Genomic DNA, 18928 nt, shown 5'->3' with positions numbered 1-18928 from the left:
AAAAACCCCAGTTATACTCCCAAGGCAACACCACGTAACCAACCTGTTGATCGCTGACTACCACGCTAAGTACCACCATCAAAATCATCAAACCGCATTGAATTAGATTCGACTTAAGTACAATGTTCCTCACCTCCGCTCCGAACTTGATCGTGTTAGAAGGAATTGTCTAAGGTGTAAAATCCGCTAAGCTAGTCCAAAGCCACCAGCTATGGGCAATCTTCCACCAGCCCGACTGGCAGCCTATCAGCGACCCTTCTCATACACCGGAATAGACTATTTTGGACCAATGACTGTTCTAGTTGGCAGGCGTACCGAGAAACGATGGGGAGTTATTTTCACCTGCATGACCACCAGAGGCATACATATCGAGATCACTCATTCCCTGTCTACGGATTCTTGCATCTTAGCTCTGCGCAATTTCATCGCGAGAAGAGGTCCGCCTTTGGAGATCAGCAGTGACCGGGGAACCAACTTCATCGGCGCATTGAGGGAGCTTCGTGATGCATTGGCGAAGATCGACGAAGAACGTCTGAAAGTAGAATTCGTCAGCCCAGATACTAAGTGACCCCAGCCCCCCCCCCTCCCAGGTACGTTCAATCCTCCGGCTGCCCCACATTTCGGTGGCTGTTGGGAGCGTTTAATTCAGTCAGTCAAGAAGACCATAAACGACTTCGACCCTCCGCGTTTATCTTCAGATGAAATTTTACGATCCATGCTGATGGAAATTGAAATGATATTGAACTCAAGACCATTGACACAGATACCAAGAGACAATGACAGTGGGCCCCCCCTAACACCTAACCATTTCCTTTTGGGATCTTCGAATGGTAGTAAGTACCCGATCGTTTTCGACAATACACCGATTACTCTGAAACGATCGTGGGCGATGGCACAACAATACGCTGATCTTTTCTGGAAGAAGTGGGTAAATGAATATTTGCCCACGTTGACGCGCAGGACCAAGTGGTTTCAACCTGTGAAGCCCATTCAGGAAGGGGACTTGGTAATAGTCGTCGACAATAACCTTCCCAGGAACTGCTGGCCTAGAGGACGTGTCATCAAAGCGATTCAGGCGCAGGATGGCCAGGTTCGTCGGGTTACTGTGCAGACAGCGAAGGGGCTTCTAGAGAGGCCTGCTACAAAGGTTGCTGTATTGGACGTCGGTGCAACCGGAGATAAGCCACAGATATAACTGTGGCGTACCGAGGGGGAGTGTCACAACCTACGGAGTGAAGCACCTTCCGTAGCATACACCTTGTTTCTGGCCGTTAGATAAGTTTGCAAGATTTAAACAGATCATAGCAATCGGATAGGTTTTAAATTCATGAGTCTCTAAAATTTGAACTGATCATAGCAATCGAATAGGTTTTGAATTCATAAGTCTGTGAGAAAAGCTAGTGCTAGTTGTGTAAAAGGGTAGGTAAAATTAAAATCGTGAAATTGATCTCAATTCATGTTAAATTTGTTTAAAATGTATAGATACAATAGCTACAGACAGTGCCAGGAAGATCATATTGATTCGCCAGGTAACTGAAAGAGCTAGACATTTAAATTCGAACCTAACCTACAATTCTCAACAGCTCACGTGGAAGGGACGTTATTGGAGTGCGAGAATAGCAAGGAGATTGAGATACTAAACGTAAGTCACATGTTTCTTTACTTCCTTAAAATCCCTCAAATGATATGAAACAAATTGTAAAATAACTTAGACTAATACGGCGTGTTTTGCCTTTCCTCAAAGGAATTTATGAACGCCGCCGCCGCCGTCACAAACGACAAAATACTACTAATAATAAAGGCTGTTAAAAAAATCGGAAAATAGATTCTCTCTCTGTTAATTGCTCGCGCAACAAGGATAATTTAATTTTTCACATTTTATCACTAAACATTAAATAAACTTAAGACATTTTGGCAGAAGACAATTTTTTTCACTGCTTACTAAACCAAGGCCTACTTCAAACTCATTCATTTTCTACGCTTTACTGCTACAAAAAAAACAAAATTTAGCTGAGTTTTAAATATCAGAAAAATGTATTTCGAGAGGTCAAAAATTTTGCCCAACCACCCTTGAATACTTACCAAATTTCATTCTCTTCTCAATGTTTTACTGTTCGATCGAAAAATTGATTGCTACAGATGATTTTAAAACCATTGAAACGGCAAACGTGAAACGTGAGAACCGAGTTTTTCCTTTGATAGACTGCTTCAGAAACTGTTCTCTTTTCAAGAGAACCCCATACCCAAAAAGGACTTTCACAATAATCATAAAATAACGTAAAACACAAGGGCAGTTTTTTTAAATGATTACAATAACATGTACAGTGTTCTTCTAAAGTGGTTTTACAGTTTATGTTGTATATATAGCTCTATGTTTTTCTTTTCTTTTTTTTTTCTTTATGCACAAATAATTCATTTTCTTTTGGTTGTTTTTGGTTTTTTTTCTTGTCTCATTTCTCATACTCCACTACACCGCGCGGCGCCCTGTCTGATTGGTTGATCTGCTTGGTTTTGGTTTTTTCTCTCTACTTTTTTCTGTGTGTGACTTTATTTTATTGTTTGCATCAACTGTTTTCTAACTTGATGGGTTTCTATTGATTTTTTTTCTCAATGTGTCTTACTTAGTGTGGGGTTTCAATTTTGCTGCTCTACTTTCGGTATAAACTTCTTATTGTTTGTTTTTTTTTCATGTTTTTTCAGTATTTGTTTTCACTGCGAATAAATATTTTGTGGGATGTATTTTGTATTTCTGTGTTTATTTGAATGTTGCATGAATTTTGGTTTTGTTTTTTTAATTGAATTTCACTTTCGCGATTTGGTTTTTTTTCTGTTTGTGTTGTGGTTTCAATAGCATTGACAAATTGTCCTCATTCAACTCTCGTATTAAACTAACAGTTTCTCATCGCATTGGTTTACTTAAGTCTTACGAAAAAACGTAAAATAAATTCTTTGATTCAAATAATTAAGTTACGATAAATTCGATCATTTTTTATTTATCCACTTGATGTCAGGTTTTCGGCATCAAGTGTCTTCTGTGGGTGTTTTTATTTTTGTGTCAGTGTGTTTTTGTTTCTTTTCACAAGAATTTTGTATACAGTACGATTGGGTTTCTTTCTTTCTTTTTGGTATCGCTTTGATCCACGGATTTTTGGTATCCTTCCCTTTTTTGTTATCATTAAAATAACTACTATTGCATCGTCCATTTTATGTTGAAGGATTTCCAAAAAAAAGTCGTATGGGTAAATATATCGATAATGATTACACTTATGGCTGTCTGATTGATTTTTTATTTTCATAAAAACTGACTTTGACTATATTGGATTAAGGTTCGAAAGAAGGAGTAAATCCAACTTCTAAAGAGTCCCTGTATCGATAAGAACAATCTGATTGCCCTACCCGGGTTGTTTTTTTTTCATTTTTCAAATTCGAAATTCGAGTATTTCTTTTTGTATAGTTTTTGTTGGTTTTCTTTTTGGCAAATTCGATAGAATCTCTTTGAGAAATAAAATTATTCAGCCAATTCGGTTTGGTTTGACTAGTTGGTTATAAATAATATTGCATTTACGAAAAAGGTGCGAAAATCTAATTTGGCACATAAATAAATCCGAAATTTTGCACGAACGTTTTCCCCCGAAAAGCGCGTTTGAAAGCAATTTTTTTTTAAAGACTAACAGAACACTGGCAATAATTTGGCACATTTTGGAAACATCATCTTCGAAATCTTCAAGCGTCGGTATTCTCACCTTTAGGTATGTTGTATGTGTATGTTTGTACCCCAAAAAATCCCCCGATAAGCGGCTGGCGTGAAATTATGTCGCCAAATTCAGCCGTTTCATTTATCGTCAGTAAGTCACGAAAAGTGACTTATCCTGGCATCATCATTTCTCCGAGGCGTCGTCGTCCCCTTGTCGTCTGATGATGTCCTGGCCCTGGCGTCGTCGTCGCCGTCGTCATTCGTCAGCTTTCAGCCCAGAGCAAAAAGCATGGTATGGATAAATACTACAAATCAGAACCGTAAACAAGCACGCTGATTTGATGCTTTCGGTAAATACTCATTAAAAATTTTGCTTCGTCGCTATCCATCCTATAACGCCATCGCCAACTCTTGAAAGATGAAATATCCCATCCATCTATGGATGCTGGGGACCGAGGAGATGAGTTTTGAACTATGTAGTGTAGGTAGGAATGCTAGGCTAGAGGACCTTCTTTCTTTCGGTGGCACTTCCTGGGGCTGAGTTGGGTTGATGACGATGGCCAGATGTTTAAACTCAAGACATAAAAGACGGAAATGAGTAAGGATGGCGCCAGTTTAGTTGCTGATGGACACCCTGGGTAATATCAATCGAGAAAAAAAAATTCTTTGAATTGTGAGTAAATATTGCATAAAACACATACAAGTTCTCAAAAATTTTTGTTCTCCAAAGTTTTTTAACCTTTTCTGCAAAGTTTTTTGTCCAGTAGCTCTGGTCAGTAAAAAATCCCGAAGAATAAATTTCAATAGACAAGTTTTCAATATCGACTTCAATCAAACTTCTTATTTCCGGTTTCAATTCGATTTTCCATCTCCGACTCCTGTCTTCCAAGTTCCGAGTTGAGAACCGTCGACTGCTGATTGTTGATTTTTGACTTCGGACTTCGAATTTAATAAATTTGGAAATTTCTGATTTCGCATTTCGCGTTCTAAATTCCGAATTTCCTCTTGACTTTCTTCATTCATCTTTTGTCTTTTGAATAAAGAATAAAAAATATCAATTCTCGAATATCAAATATCTTATTTCGGATTTTGCAAATTAGAATTTCGAATTTCATAAATTTGAACTTAGAAATTCGATATTCGAATTTACGAATTTGCGAATTTAGAATATCGAATAATTTTAGTGAGTTGATTCTCGAATTTTAGTCTCACGTTTTTTAGTAAAAACGACTTCATTTTCACATATCCAACGTTTCGATCCTTATATGATCTTTATCAGGGACTAAAATTTATTATATCATATATTAAAAAAACAACATAGAATAGTGTACACAGTGCACTATTTTGTTCATAAAAAGTGTTACAAAAATCAACAATAGCCCAGAAAAAGAATTTTTAACTGTAGGTCACACATAAAAGTATAACTTACACAAAAAATCCAACACATTTTACAATAGATTTAAACGTTTTAAACAGAAACCGACAGCTGTAAATGGTACGCCGTATCAAACAGGACAAAAAAACAACAACTTTTTCGGTAAGAATCACTAAGATTTAGTAGACATAAACTTAATTTTGTAATAAATTTTAGTCCCTGATGAAGATCCTATATGGATAAAAACGTTGAATTTGTTAAAATGAAGTCATTTTTACTGAAAAAAAAACTTGAGACTGAAATCCGATAATCAACCCACTAAAAGTAAACTAAACAGTCGCCCCAAAAAGAGAATTTCGAATTCAGAATGTTAAATTTTGACTCCTTAAAACAGTTATTCCAATTTAAAATTTACAATTTCAAATTTAGACTCACGAATTTCGAACATCGAGCCTCGAATTGCGAAGTTCAAATTTCGACTTTTGGTTTACAACTTTTGACTTTAGATATTCGAACTTTCGACGTAAGACATTTGTCTTTTGACAAACATCTTTTGACTTCTCAATTTCAACTTCCAAATTTAAACTTTCAACTCACTTTCGCCATCGATTTTCTAATTTTAAATCTTGACCCTCAAAGTTCGAACTTCATATCCATGATTAAGATTTCTTTATTTAAATATTACATTTTGAAGCTCAAATGTCGAATTTCAAATTCGAAAGTTTTGATTTTCGACTTATAACTTCTTAAATCCATAATTCAATTGAATTGCTGATATGCATTGAATTTTTTGTTTCTTATTAGGAAACTCGAAATTCGAATTGCAAAATTTAGATTTCCGATTTTGAATTCCGAATATCGAATTTTGGATTTCCAATTCTAAATTTCAAATATCTCATCTTTGACTTTTGACTGTTAATTTTCGACCTTCGACTTTATGCATTTCTTTTTAAGCTTTCGAAAAACACGATTATCAAACATCGAATATACAATTTCTCAATCTACAAAATCATAGATTTTGTCTTTAATTTCGAATTTTTATTTTAGAATTCGTATCTTTTATTTCATTTTAAATAAAAAAAATCAATTTCTTACCTTATAAAATTCAAATATTGAGTTCAAAACTTTGAAATTTTAGATCCCGAAAAATTTGATTTTATTTGTTTTCTTAAGAATTTTAAATCTTGCATTCCAGATAGCGAGTTTTGTAATTCCATTTTCCAGTTTCGAGATACGAATAACGCAGTAAGTAATTTGAAATTGTTACTTTGAATTTAGAAAAGTCTGAATTCGAGTTTAAGAATTTGAAATTCAAAATTAACGTCCAAAATCCAAAATTTTAAATTTTTCAACTTGAAATTTAAGTCGAAAATCGGAAGTCAATTTGATATTCCGAAGTCTTTTTTAAAATTCAATTTTTATTTGAATAAAATTTAATAAGAATCTCGAATTATATTTTCTGTTAAAGTTGAAGTTTTTTTTTGTTATTTTGAATGTCATAATTTTGCTAATGATGATTTTTGATTCCGTTATTTTGATTTGATTTTTTGAAATTTTTATTTCCAAATCGCTTTGAACTCGCAGTTTTTTGTTCAGGTTATAAATTTTGAATTTCGATTTTATTTATTTGTAAAAGGTACGTTTAATCGTTGAAGAAGAAGTGTAAGTATCAATTTTTTTATTTCATTTTATCGCTCTTCACTAAGGATCCATATGTAATGAAATTACAAATTTCATGAATATTCAACATACTCAAGATTCTCATTGATAGTTTGCATACTTCATTAAAAATATTTTAAATAGTTTCTCATCATGTTTCATATAAAACGGTCAAAAACAATCGTGATTGATTGATTGAAGTGCGTTTATTTGGGAGCGTGCCGTGCGCCAGGAAAACAATCGTGAATGACTGAACTCAGACCAACAAAAGGAAATCCTTAGAATTGTTCGTAGAGATGTAGGTTATATATCATCTTTGAAAAAAACGAGACAATTTTAAAAACACTAGATTGTATAGAATTCGGTTAAAATTCAGCTAAGCTACAACTGCGCGAACCAGTGAATTAACAACAAATTTCCAAGTTAACGCAATAGTATAACGGACTTATTTAGGATCAGAGGACTTATTTTGGACCACCTTGTCTATCTTTTTAATAAAGCAACTAACAATGGAAAATTTTAGCAAATATAACTGAAGACAAGACTCTACATATATTTTACTTATTTTTTCATGAATACTTGCTTTATGAAAAAGATAGACAAGTTCATCCAAAAATAAGTCCCCTGGTGCAAAATAAGTGCGTTACCTTATACACGAACATGTCCATAGCCGTTGGCGTGATCAACATAAACGCTCTACTATGTAATAATCGGTTCCTGTCTCCAATAGATTCATTCGTGCCTGATCGAAAGAACGCAATACGTTAAACTGGAGAACGTGAGATCCAGTACCTTCTCGGTCAACAGTGGTGTACCACAAGGCAGTCACTTGGGACCCCTTCTGTTGTGACTGTTTACTCCGCTAGTGTTAAAACAAACAACATGGCATATAGATACTAGGACTAGACGAGTTAGCAAAATCGAAACATAAGTAAAGGCACGCGATATAATACACAATTCGAACAGGTCTAAAAGTTCCGTTTAGCAATTTATTAAATTCAAAGTTAATTGAGGACACTGAGACGGATTATTGGTTGGTACAGGCAATCGGTATGTTATATGCGATAAAACGGTAGATAAAACTGTTATAAAACTGGTATTTCATAGCTAGGTTAAAATCAGCAGTAGAAGAGCTGCGAATTTCGCAAGGCTGCCTATTTAGTGGTTTTTAAACCAAATTAAAGAAGTGTCTGAGCCAACTAACTGGAAGTACCGTTGAAAATAATGTTATATCCGATTGAAGAACAAAATTTATATGTTTTAGATTGACCACACTCGTTTGTACAGTGGTCAATATCAGTGGTTCTCAATCGAGCTAGTAAGCCTGTTCAAGAAATGTGAGTATGAAGTTGTTAAACAAATCAATACATTAAACCTAACTATTATTATTAAAATTAGAAAAAATTAGTTACACCAACGGTGAATAAAACCTGGATCAGAAGTGCAGTGTACTGAGCAGAGCATACATTTTTCATACATCATAGTTGACATGGTTGCTGATTTTTCTTCACCATCACGTTTCTGATCTCATTTGACTACTAGTCAAGCTTCAAGGGACTGGAAAAGCATGACTATCGTCATGGATTTCTGTTCGCGTGATGGTTGTTATTTTTCAAACGACGGTCGTCAAAGCAAGTTGACGGCGTCGGTTCAAAGCATTTTATGTATGATTCGAAAAATTTTGAGTTTTGGATTGCTTGTTGGGCGATTTGCCAGTGTCGAAAACAAATAAAATTCGGATTTAAATAATACTACCAATTGCGGAAATAAAGTTTTGTACAGGATTTTTTATATAAATAATTTTGAAAGGCAAATTTTTGCCTCGAAGTCGAAATTGTCCTTCAAGTCCCTAGCGAATTCTCTTCGGTTGAACGAACGACGAACGATAGTTGATGTTTCGTTCGATTATGTCCCGCTTCCAACTATCCTGGACTGATCTCCAAAAACGGAAACAAAGTTCGTTGTTTTGGGATTTTGTTTCGGCGACGACTAATGATGAACTTGTCTTTTCCGGCGTCGTCTTAAGATGTTTTTTTTATCTAAACATTATTCCGTCACAGTCAAAAAGACGACGACGGAGTCAAGGCGACTATGATTATTCCGACGCTTCATTTGACTGAAGGTTGAGGCGAGATTGTTTGCTTGGTTACTCATTTGAAGGCGTATGTTATGAATGTGACTGCTTTAACTTTTTCACAGTCACAGTTTTATGACTGATGATGGTGAATTTTATACGCCCTGGTACTGAGGTTAGTCCGGAGTAGGAATTTGATCCAAAGGAAGTTGTTGAAGGCATATAATTTAGTACTAGAAATTTGTAAGTACTATTAGTGAATTTAAAAAGAAATCAACACGTTCCTTATTCGAAATACATCATCATTTCAGTTTGAGCTATACTGCTACAAGAAATCTAGTATTTATTAATACAATCCGCAACACCTTCTCTTCATCACTGTTATCAACGAATTTCCTGAAGCGCTGTCTGATGTGTTTGTGCTGGTTTATGCCGACAATTTAACCTTCCAAAGCTGTTCAGGTCAACTTGACTCGAAGCGTAGATTCGAAGCACCTTAATCATCTTATATCAATATAGTGAAAAACTGAGATGTTTTCGAGAACAAGTATGTTCTATGAAAATGATAATCAAATCAACCAAAAAAAACTTAAATTAGAGTTTAAAAAATCGTTTTATAGAGATATGAGATACAGCAAAGCAAAGCAAGGGTTGGATTTTTTTTTTAACTAAGATTTTTTTCTACCGGAAAATCTGGATTAGTTGTGCATTTTTTTCATCGAACTCCCACCAAATTATACATTGTCGGAAAGATGTATTCTTGACAATTTCTAAAATAATAAAAGCACTTAAATATTGCAAAGATTTCAGAAATTATAAGCAATTCAAGAATAAAATTACTTTTCGAACTTTTTACATTCGAAACATCTGTAGCAGGTTAACAAATCTATTTAATTTTGTAATATTAAAAACTAGAATAAATTACTTATAAAATGAATCAAATATCATCAAAATTGGTCAACATTTGCGGCCACGTGAACGACAAAAACCTACAGATCAAATTTCCTTGAAATGGATATTTTACGAACAGCTTTGGAGGGTTAAAATTTTTTATGCATTTTCGTCACTCAAAGGATTGTGTGACTTTGCTAATTCGAACCAAAATGATTGATCTCTGCTAGATCGATATTTTCAATTTTTGTTCAAAAGGGGTACTGCCTGAGGGCTGCTTTATGCTGAAGTAAATAGCGATAAACTTATTTCGAGAAAACACGCTTTTAAATTGATGTGTTTGGCAATTTTTTGAGAATTTGTTTTTTTCTTTGTAATGTAAATACAATTCTTAAAATACGAAAAAATCATCAAATATAGTTTGAAATTTGAAGAATTCTTTGGCATTATTAACTCAAAATCGACCATTTGGTCACTTATACCCCTTTGGCTCTGAGAGCCTCATATGAGAAATAAAATAAATAAGTTTTACAATCCATCATGTGAATGTTTTATTGTCATGACTTTGGTTGAGTGTTTATGACATATCAAAAACAGAATAAATATATATATGCATTTTCCCTTACGACATGCTTTCAAGTTCAAAATGTTTGAAGACAAGCATGAAAAAAAAATTCAAGTATAATTTTCATTAAGAGTAGAGGAAATATCAAAATATTAATTTGAGGAATGTCATAATCCAATGTAGATATAAAATGAACACGTTACGTTTCTAGAAATATTTTTATTATATTTATCTCCCTCATTCTATTGGATAGATAGAGGCAGAGGAGGCTCCCATATGTTTTTTTTTTCATTTTTCGGGAACTGAACAAGCAAATAGAACCAAATTTAGTAAAGGAGAATAAATGGATACGAGAAATCTTTCTATAATGGTTTCGAAGACCTTCCAGCAGGATAATATTAACACATTGAGAACCGCAAAGAAATTCGTTATTCTATATCTCAGTAACCACTTGTTCAAATTCTGCATATTTAGTATTTTTGAGATATTGAAAAAGTTCAGTTGAATTTTTTTGAATAGTTTTCGTAGTTAAATTTATAACATTTTAGTTATGCTACAAAGTGTAGCACACTCACGGCAAGCTTAAAAAAGAGGTAACTCGTAGGTCCGTTTGGTCCGCAATGTGTTCAGGAGATGTAGGGGCTACAATATATTTTAAGCATATATCGAAAACTAATCGTGCAAAGGAAACCAAATGTAGCATGGGGGTGTTTTGGGGTATGGGAAATAATTCTTTTAAAGTATTTTTTTTGTTTCGATTATAGTCTTTTTACCATCATTATGGCATTCGCGACTTTATCAACGTTGCAGTTGACGTTATTGATCGTTATTGAAAAACTTATCCGGTAAAACTGTGTCCGATGTTTACTCTTGGGCTCGAGCTCGCGGACATCTGCTCAGGAGACAACAGACTTGCCAACTGAGCCCTCTCACAAGCCCTCTTTCATAGTATGATACGCTTCCTCATTTCAATAAGAAATAAAGAAAGACCAGAACTGATCTAGCAAATAGAACTCAGTATGGCATGTGCGATTATTTGGACACGAAAAATCTTTCTATAATGGTTTGAGCCCCCCCCCCCGTCCCCCCTCCCCCTCTCTGAGGTTTCCCATATAACTTGGTTCGGGAAGATTTTTGGAGCAAAAATGGTTTTTGTTATAATTAGAACTGAATCAAAGCAATCGAAAGATGCCTTTTAATTCAACCACGGTAAATGAAAAGTTCTTGAACTAAATCTTTCGATTGCTTTGATTCAGTTGAATCATTCAACCAAGTAGGCACACAACACAACAGAGTATAATTTGAAATTTTTCCACCTTCATTGGGTAAGAAAGGAGGAGGGAATAATTTGTTTCGAAAAATTGTTGTATGACTATTCGGGACCCCTCCCTTTTTTCAGTGGGTTGATGGCAAAGGTGACTAATCCTATATACATTAGTTAGCATTTTATAGCATTACATATTCCATAATCAGAGATCCATGATATTTACGTTCGATTCTGGGACGATTTGAGATCCCTTCACCTGAAGAAGAGGGAATTCCATACAAATAAAAAATAAATTTTTGCATAACAAAAAAATGTAAAAAATTTCAGATTTCAGATTTTAAACAATACGTTTTTGAAAAATTTAAATTTGGATCAAACTTCGAAAAAAGAAAAAAAAATCCAATCAAAAATTCGATTATTACATCTTTGTACTGCAATTCATGACTAAAGTTGCAGTTCTAAAGAGGTTGCTTCTAAATAATGTTTAAATTTAATATTAAGTTATGTAAAAATTGATCAAAAGTTAAATATTTTTCAAAAAATTATTCAACTTTTAGGAGGTGTAGCAAAGCACGACGGGTTAGTTATTATTTATTATTTCCTTTATATATTGATCGAACAAAATTTTTTATATTCAGTACTCAAAATAAGGAATTCAATAGTTCAGAATTCAGACCAAAGAAATTTTAAATAAAAAGTCCAAATAAAAATGGATTAAATCTTAACATTTAAATTCACATAGATTAAAAAGAAGACAAATACACACTGTTTCCTTTCTCAAATCGATTGCCATCGAGCTGTCCAACACGAACAAATGTAGTGGCATAGAAAAGTAGAAATGCAAATAATGAGCCAGCAGAAAAGACAGTTTCCCTCCACCCATGGGTTTTAGTCCTTTAACCAAACACGCAATGATCGATGCTGCTAGGGCTAGAGAGCTGTATGGTGATTAAACTCACTCTTGGCGTCCAGCTGTGGTTGAGGCATTGTCTCTGGATGGTATTAAAATGACTTAAAATTCCCAATCAAATGCCACTTGTAAAATCTAATAAATGTCATTGTCAATAACGATGTCATATAATCCGGGAGGATTTTTTAGTTTAATTTTGAAAACGTCCCCCAATCAAGAATGAATTCGAAGCGGAAGACACAAATGCCAGGAGAGGTACAATTTTTCGTATTGATTTCATTAATTTCCGTTTCCGATTTCTAATTAAATTTAACGAATTCTCTCATTGCGATTTCCTTTTTTGACATATTTTTTGTTACAAAACTAATAATTCTATTCGAAGAATTGAATTATAAGTTTTGTTTATTAAACCATGCTTACGACTACGAAATGTGTTCTTGTCATCAAAAATTCTACATCCGGAAATGGAAATATGATTGAATTAGTCACAGGAAGTCACATATCCTTCCACCTTATTATTGAATCACATTTGTTTGTTTACCATTAATTCTCCCGTGTTAAACCACTGCCTGATTATAAATGTGAATGTTTTTTTTCTCTTCTCAAATTTCATTCCACATAGTACCTAGTAGCGAGCGGTATTCAAATACCATTTCAGATGCATTATGTACTTTCGGAGAATCGTTTTCCACTCCGATCCATCATCATCATGCATTGAATTCCGTGAATACCACTTGCTGCAATTGAAACTTGCCATTTGTAGAAAATTCCTGGCGACTCCCCGGCTTCACGATTTTCCTTCCCCATCCACCCGCTCTTTTGCCATTTCGGGAGATTGGGGAGAGCAATGGCATCCCCATCATTATACCCGGAGAAAAGGGTCATGACGGTAATTTTCCTGCTTACTCCTTCGAAAAGTCAACGATTTTCCCCTTATTATTAATGTCGCAAATTTCCCACCCACCTGGAAGTATAGAATCGTACCCCTTCTTCCACTACTTCTTGATTTTTCCGCTTCCTACGACTGCTTCTTGTTGTTGTCGTCGTTGTTGGAGTCTTTAATGGCCTCAGACTTTCCATCCTCCAACCATTTGGGTGAACCACATTTCTCAAGTATAAGGAACACACAAATGCATGGAATGGATGCAACAAGAAATATGGATGGATGACGGCGGGCGGATTCGGGAGGGGTTTTTGCCTCAGTTGAGCTGGATTTGTCCGGGAAAAGAAAGAAACCAACCCGAGTCCTCTCCAACTAATGAAAGCGACTATTTTTAAATGAAAAAGTACATATAAATTGGATCGTACACAACTTGGTTTCATCGAGTTTTGCCGGCAGTTTTTTTCCTTTCCATTTTTTTGTTCGCTCCTCATTCTTCGTTCGGTCGTTTTCCTTTCCATCATTCGACATATTACTTCCTGGAAATATCGTCCCTTATTTCCTGATCCGTTGTCCCCAACTTTCTCTCCTCCTTCTCCTCCAGACAAGAAACATGCCGCCAACTGCTGATCTCAACAATCTATTTGATTATAGTTCAGTCGCACAATGCAATGGCTCTCTCCTGCTACTGCTGCTGGCTTCTTCGGGGGAGTACTTGTCGTTTTTCTTCAATTTTCTACGGGTGAGCCCCATCCGTCGGATTTTTCCTAGGTTGTTGTGCCATCGACGTTGATGTCGACTCGGAGTTTTTCAGCGAATGTTTCCACTAACCACCTGTTTCATTTTTCCCCCTTTTCCCTTGGTACTCGGAAGTTTTCCCTGAGCTTGTTACCAACTACCTAGAAGGTACCGATCCATTGCACTTTTTTAAATTATTTTCTTGAATTAACATTCCAAAATAAATAAATTAATCCTAAATATAAATTTTTCAAAACTGCTGATTCCACCTTCAATTTCGTCCCCTCTCTGTACAAACACTCGAACGAGCGTCTAAACCAGAAAATTATATTGCAAGAAGCATAATCTCCTAATCAAACAATGAGCATACAACGACCACACCCCGGGGGCAAATCAAGTTTAAAACTTAGGTTCAACGATGCCACTGTTAGTTAAGAATTGTTGAGTAGTTTCAACCCTAACAGAAATCGGAAATAAAAATTAATCAAATCAATCCGAAATACGTTGTTCCTCACTGCTTTGCAAATTTATCACGCATTAATGTCCCTTTCGATGATACCTATTCACTCTTGATTGAGGGACCATTTCGATTGAAAAAAAAATTAAATTTAAATCGTATGACAACGCTATTGACAATGACATTTATTGAGTTCTGCAAGAGGATTTGCGGTAGGAAATTTCAGACTTTCGTCCAACGAGATACAATAGGTGGTATGAATAAGAAAATAGCAGTTGCTTCGATAGATTTTACTTCGCTCGAACTTAAGAATGGCAAAATTTTAAAGCTTTTTCTCAACTAGATATGAAAAAGCAGAGTAGAACATTTACTATCAACCAGCTCTGGATTAAAAATATGCGTGCCATTCCAAGTATTTAACTCAAAAAATTGTTCGAAAATAGAAAAAGCAATTACTAGAGCTTTTTTTCATATCAGCCAATGCCACGAACCACCACAGTTGGAGCATCGTAATTATTATTTACCAAGGTCTTAGAAAATTTGGTTTCATGGATGATTGTAACTTAACTTCATCTGTGACATAACTATTACCGTATTTGTTTTCTCCCCTCGTTCAGTGTTCCACCGTATGCGATAAAAACAAACACAAATCGTCGCCAGTGTATTGCTACCTCAATCACTCACAACTCTCTGTCGCATGACCGACAAAATTTTCGGGCACTACCGCCTGATGGCAGTGCAACACCAGGTCAAAACCAGTGCAAATCTGTCAGAATAAACAAACAGTTTGACAGCACCTAGTGGTGCACCAGTAGTGAAACACTCGGTATAAACAAATATGGTATTAAAACGATCAAGCAGCCCACATTTGGTTAAAGTAGGCTTGCCAGATACTTCTTAAAAAAGCGGGACATTTCACGAAAAAAAGCGGGACACAGCAGAAAAAAGCGGGACATTTAAGAAAATCTTAAAAAAGCTTAATTGTGTAGGCAAACTTATATGTTCACCACCAGCCGATGTTGTTCATTGAAAGTACATTAAGGTTTTTTTTAAAAGTCGATTGATTTTGGTCAGTTTTTCTTGCATGACTCATATTCACGCAGTTTTTTTGCCATATGCATATTTTTTTTTCAAGATTTTCGCGAATTTACACGTTATTTGAAAAAAAAATATTTCAAGTCGTACATGTAAACGGCGAATATTATACCGAGTGAAAAACCCTTTTTTTAATTTGTATAAAATTAATTTGTTTGATAATTTGTTCAAAAATGTGAAAATTCAAGAAAACTTCCATTCTTTATACACTTTGGACAATTGAGTCGAAAAAGGGTATAATATAAGGCAATTTAACAAAGATTTCGGCAAAAAAAAAAATATCTCTGGAAACAATTTAAACAATGTTTTCTTCATGCATTGATTGAATCTGCTCCACGAACACTTAACTGAATCAGTTATTCAGTATTGTCCTATAAAAGCTATGAAAAAAGCGGGATAGCGGGACATTCAACAAAAAAGCGGGACATGTCCCGCTTTTGCGGGACGCATGGCAACCCTAGGTTAAAGAGCATTTCAATCACGCAGTCATCCAATTTCATTCTCTGCCAGAAAGATTTTTCTACAAAATCAAGTCAAAAAGCAAAAACTTTCTTAGAATCGCGAAAGTTTTTTTTTTTAATATTCTGGCTTCACTTTTGGTTTTTTTTTCGTTCAACTACGATGAGATTTGCGTCATCAATAACGATGATGAGGTTTTAAAACTTTTAATACCGAGCAAAGAAAGCACACATTTGTAAAAATAAACATTCAAAATCGAAAAATTTGTCAATTTTGACAATTTAGATTATTTTGACAATTTCGACAATTTTGACAATTTTGACAATTTTGACAATTTTGACAATTTTGACAATTTTGACAATTTTGACAATTTTGACAATTTTGACAATTTGGACAATTTTGACAATTTTGACAAATTTGACAATTTTTACTATTTTGACAATTTCTAAAATTTTACAATTTTGACAATTTTGACAATTTTGACAATTTTGACAATTTTGACAATGTTGACAATTTTGACAATTTTGACAATTTTGACAATTTTGACAATTTTGACAATTTTGACAATTTTGACAATTTTGACAATTTTGACAATTTTGACAATTTTGACAATTTTGAACATTTTGAAAATTTTGAACATTTTGACAATTTGCGGTTTTTTTTTCAGCCCGAGCTGATCCGATGTGTTTCATATTTCTCAAAAGTAAAAAAAAACTGAAATAAAAGCTGAGCTTCAGCTGAGCTTGTTTGATAATGTCGAATAAGTTTAGTATTTGTTTTATACCTTATTTGGAATTGGTTTTATAATAATTGTTTAGAATCAAAAGTTTAACTCTGTTCTTTACACTTTTATGCCAATTTTTTTCTCGCGATTTTCATCGTTTATGATGATTCATTTCTTTGGATTATGTCAATTTATGATTTTTATGAACATTTATAAAAAAAGCAATTTTGGTATTTTCAAAATAGAAATAAATTTTATGATTTTTTTAAATGATCATTGCTGAAATTTCGAAATGAATCACTTTTGTTGTTTGAATTTTACTTTCAGCCTGTCAAATTCTTCAATTTATGATTGGCAGAATTTTAAATATCGGAAACAAAATTATATTTTTCCAACTCCAAGTCCACCGCTGTTTTTTTAAAGGACCTTTTTTGTATAAATTTTCAGAAAATTGAAATTTAAAAAAAAATAATAATAAGAAGAGTATTCTAATAATTAACAATACAATAAATCATCTCATGATGCACAAATTTGTTTGCCTCAAAATTTATGGGTGTGTCATATTTTATGTAAAACTAGCTGATCCCATACGAACTCCGTTTCGCTTTCAACTTGGTATATGTCATGAACTGTTTGTATGAAAGTCAATTGCCAAGCATATTCCAGATGCACTTCCGAATTCATTGTTAAGTAATAATTGCAAAAATATTGGACGATCGCTTTTTCTGTCGTCTGCTACCAAATTTGAAACCCCCGTGTATAAATTTCGACTCGATCATTGCATAACAACGCAATTATTGCCAAAAAGTTAAACCTCCTTCGGTGGCCTCTTTTACATCTATCTGAAATTGATTGCCCTTTTCTCAAAACTCCCGTGTGCAAATTTTTAAAGCAATCCATTGCATAATAACGTCAATATTGCTTAAACAGTAAAAAAATGGATGACCCTTTTCGTCGACCCCATGCAAAACATTTGACATCTGAAATCGATTGCTCCTCCCTGAAAACTACCGTGTGCAAATTTTCATCCTAATCCTATCTATGATAACGAAGATATTGCAAAAATATTGAAAGGTTAATATGGACGACCCCCTTTGCTGGCCCCTTCCACTAAATTTAATACCTGAAATCGATCGCCCGTCCCTTAAAACTAACGTGTACCAATTTTCATCTGAATCCGATGTATAATAACGACAATATCGCATTAACAGTGAATAGTTAATATGAACAACCCCTTTGGCCGACCCCTGAGTTTAATTTGGATAAGTGAAATCAATTGTTTGTCCCTAACAACTCCTATGTGCAAATTTTCATCCCAATCCGATGTATAAAATGTCAATATCACTAAGATATTTATAAGTTGATATGGACGACCCCTTTTCCCGGCCCCTCACACTGAATTTGATACCTCATCAATCGCAAAAACAGCAAACAGTTAATATGGACGACCCCTTTGGTCGACCCCTCACACTAAATTTGATACCTCGAATCGATTGCACGTCTCTCAAAACTATCGTGTACCCATTTTCATCTGAATACGATGTATAATAACGTCAATATCGGAAAAATAGCGAACAGTTAATATGAACGACCCCTTTGGCTGACCCCTCACACAAAATTTGATACCTGAAATCGATTGCTCGTCTCTTGAAACTCTCATGAGCAAATTTTCAACACAATCTGACGAAAAATAACGTCAATATCGCGAAAACATTATTTGTCTTGTATGGACGACCCCCTTCAAAAGGGATCATCCAAAAATCTGAAAACATTTTTCATCCTTCCTGGTCCTAATGAGCATCCATGCCAAATTTCAGACCTCTAGCTCTTAAGACGGCTGAGTCTATAGAGGACAAACAAACAAACAAACAAACAAACATACAGAAATTGCTTTTTATATATATATAGATTTGTATGAAAGCCCCTCCTCCTCCTTTAAGTCGGAGTGGTTTGAACAGTATTTTAGAAACCATCTCCGATTCCAGAAGTTGTCATAGGCAAAATTTCACATTGATCGGTTCAGTAAAAACAGACAGCAAGACAGTCAAACAATCATTTATATAATTCCTATATATCGATGATTTCTACATAAAGCAGCACTAGCATTATTTTGAAGAATCGTTATTCTTTGAGATAGAGG

The sequence above is a fragment of the Uranotaenia lowii genome, chromosome 2 (assembly GCF_029784155.1).
Source record: "Uranotaenia lowii strain MFRU-FL chromosome 2, ASM2978415v1, whole genome shotgun sequence".
Classification (NCBI taxonomy): domain Eukaryota; kingdom Metazoa; phylum Arthropoda; class Insecta; order Diptera; family Culicidae; genus Uranotaenia; species Uranotaenia lowii.
The sequence above is the reverse complement of the archived record's forward strand: the minus strand, read 5'-3'. Positions refer to the sequence as shown.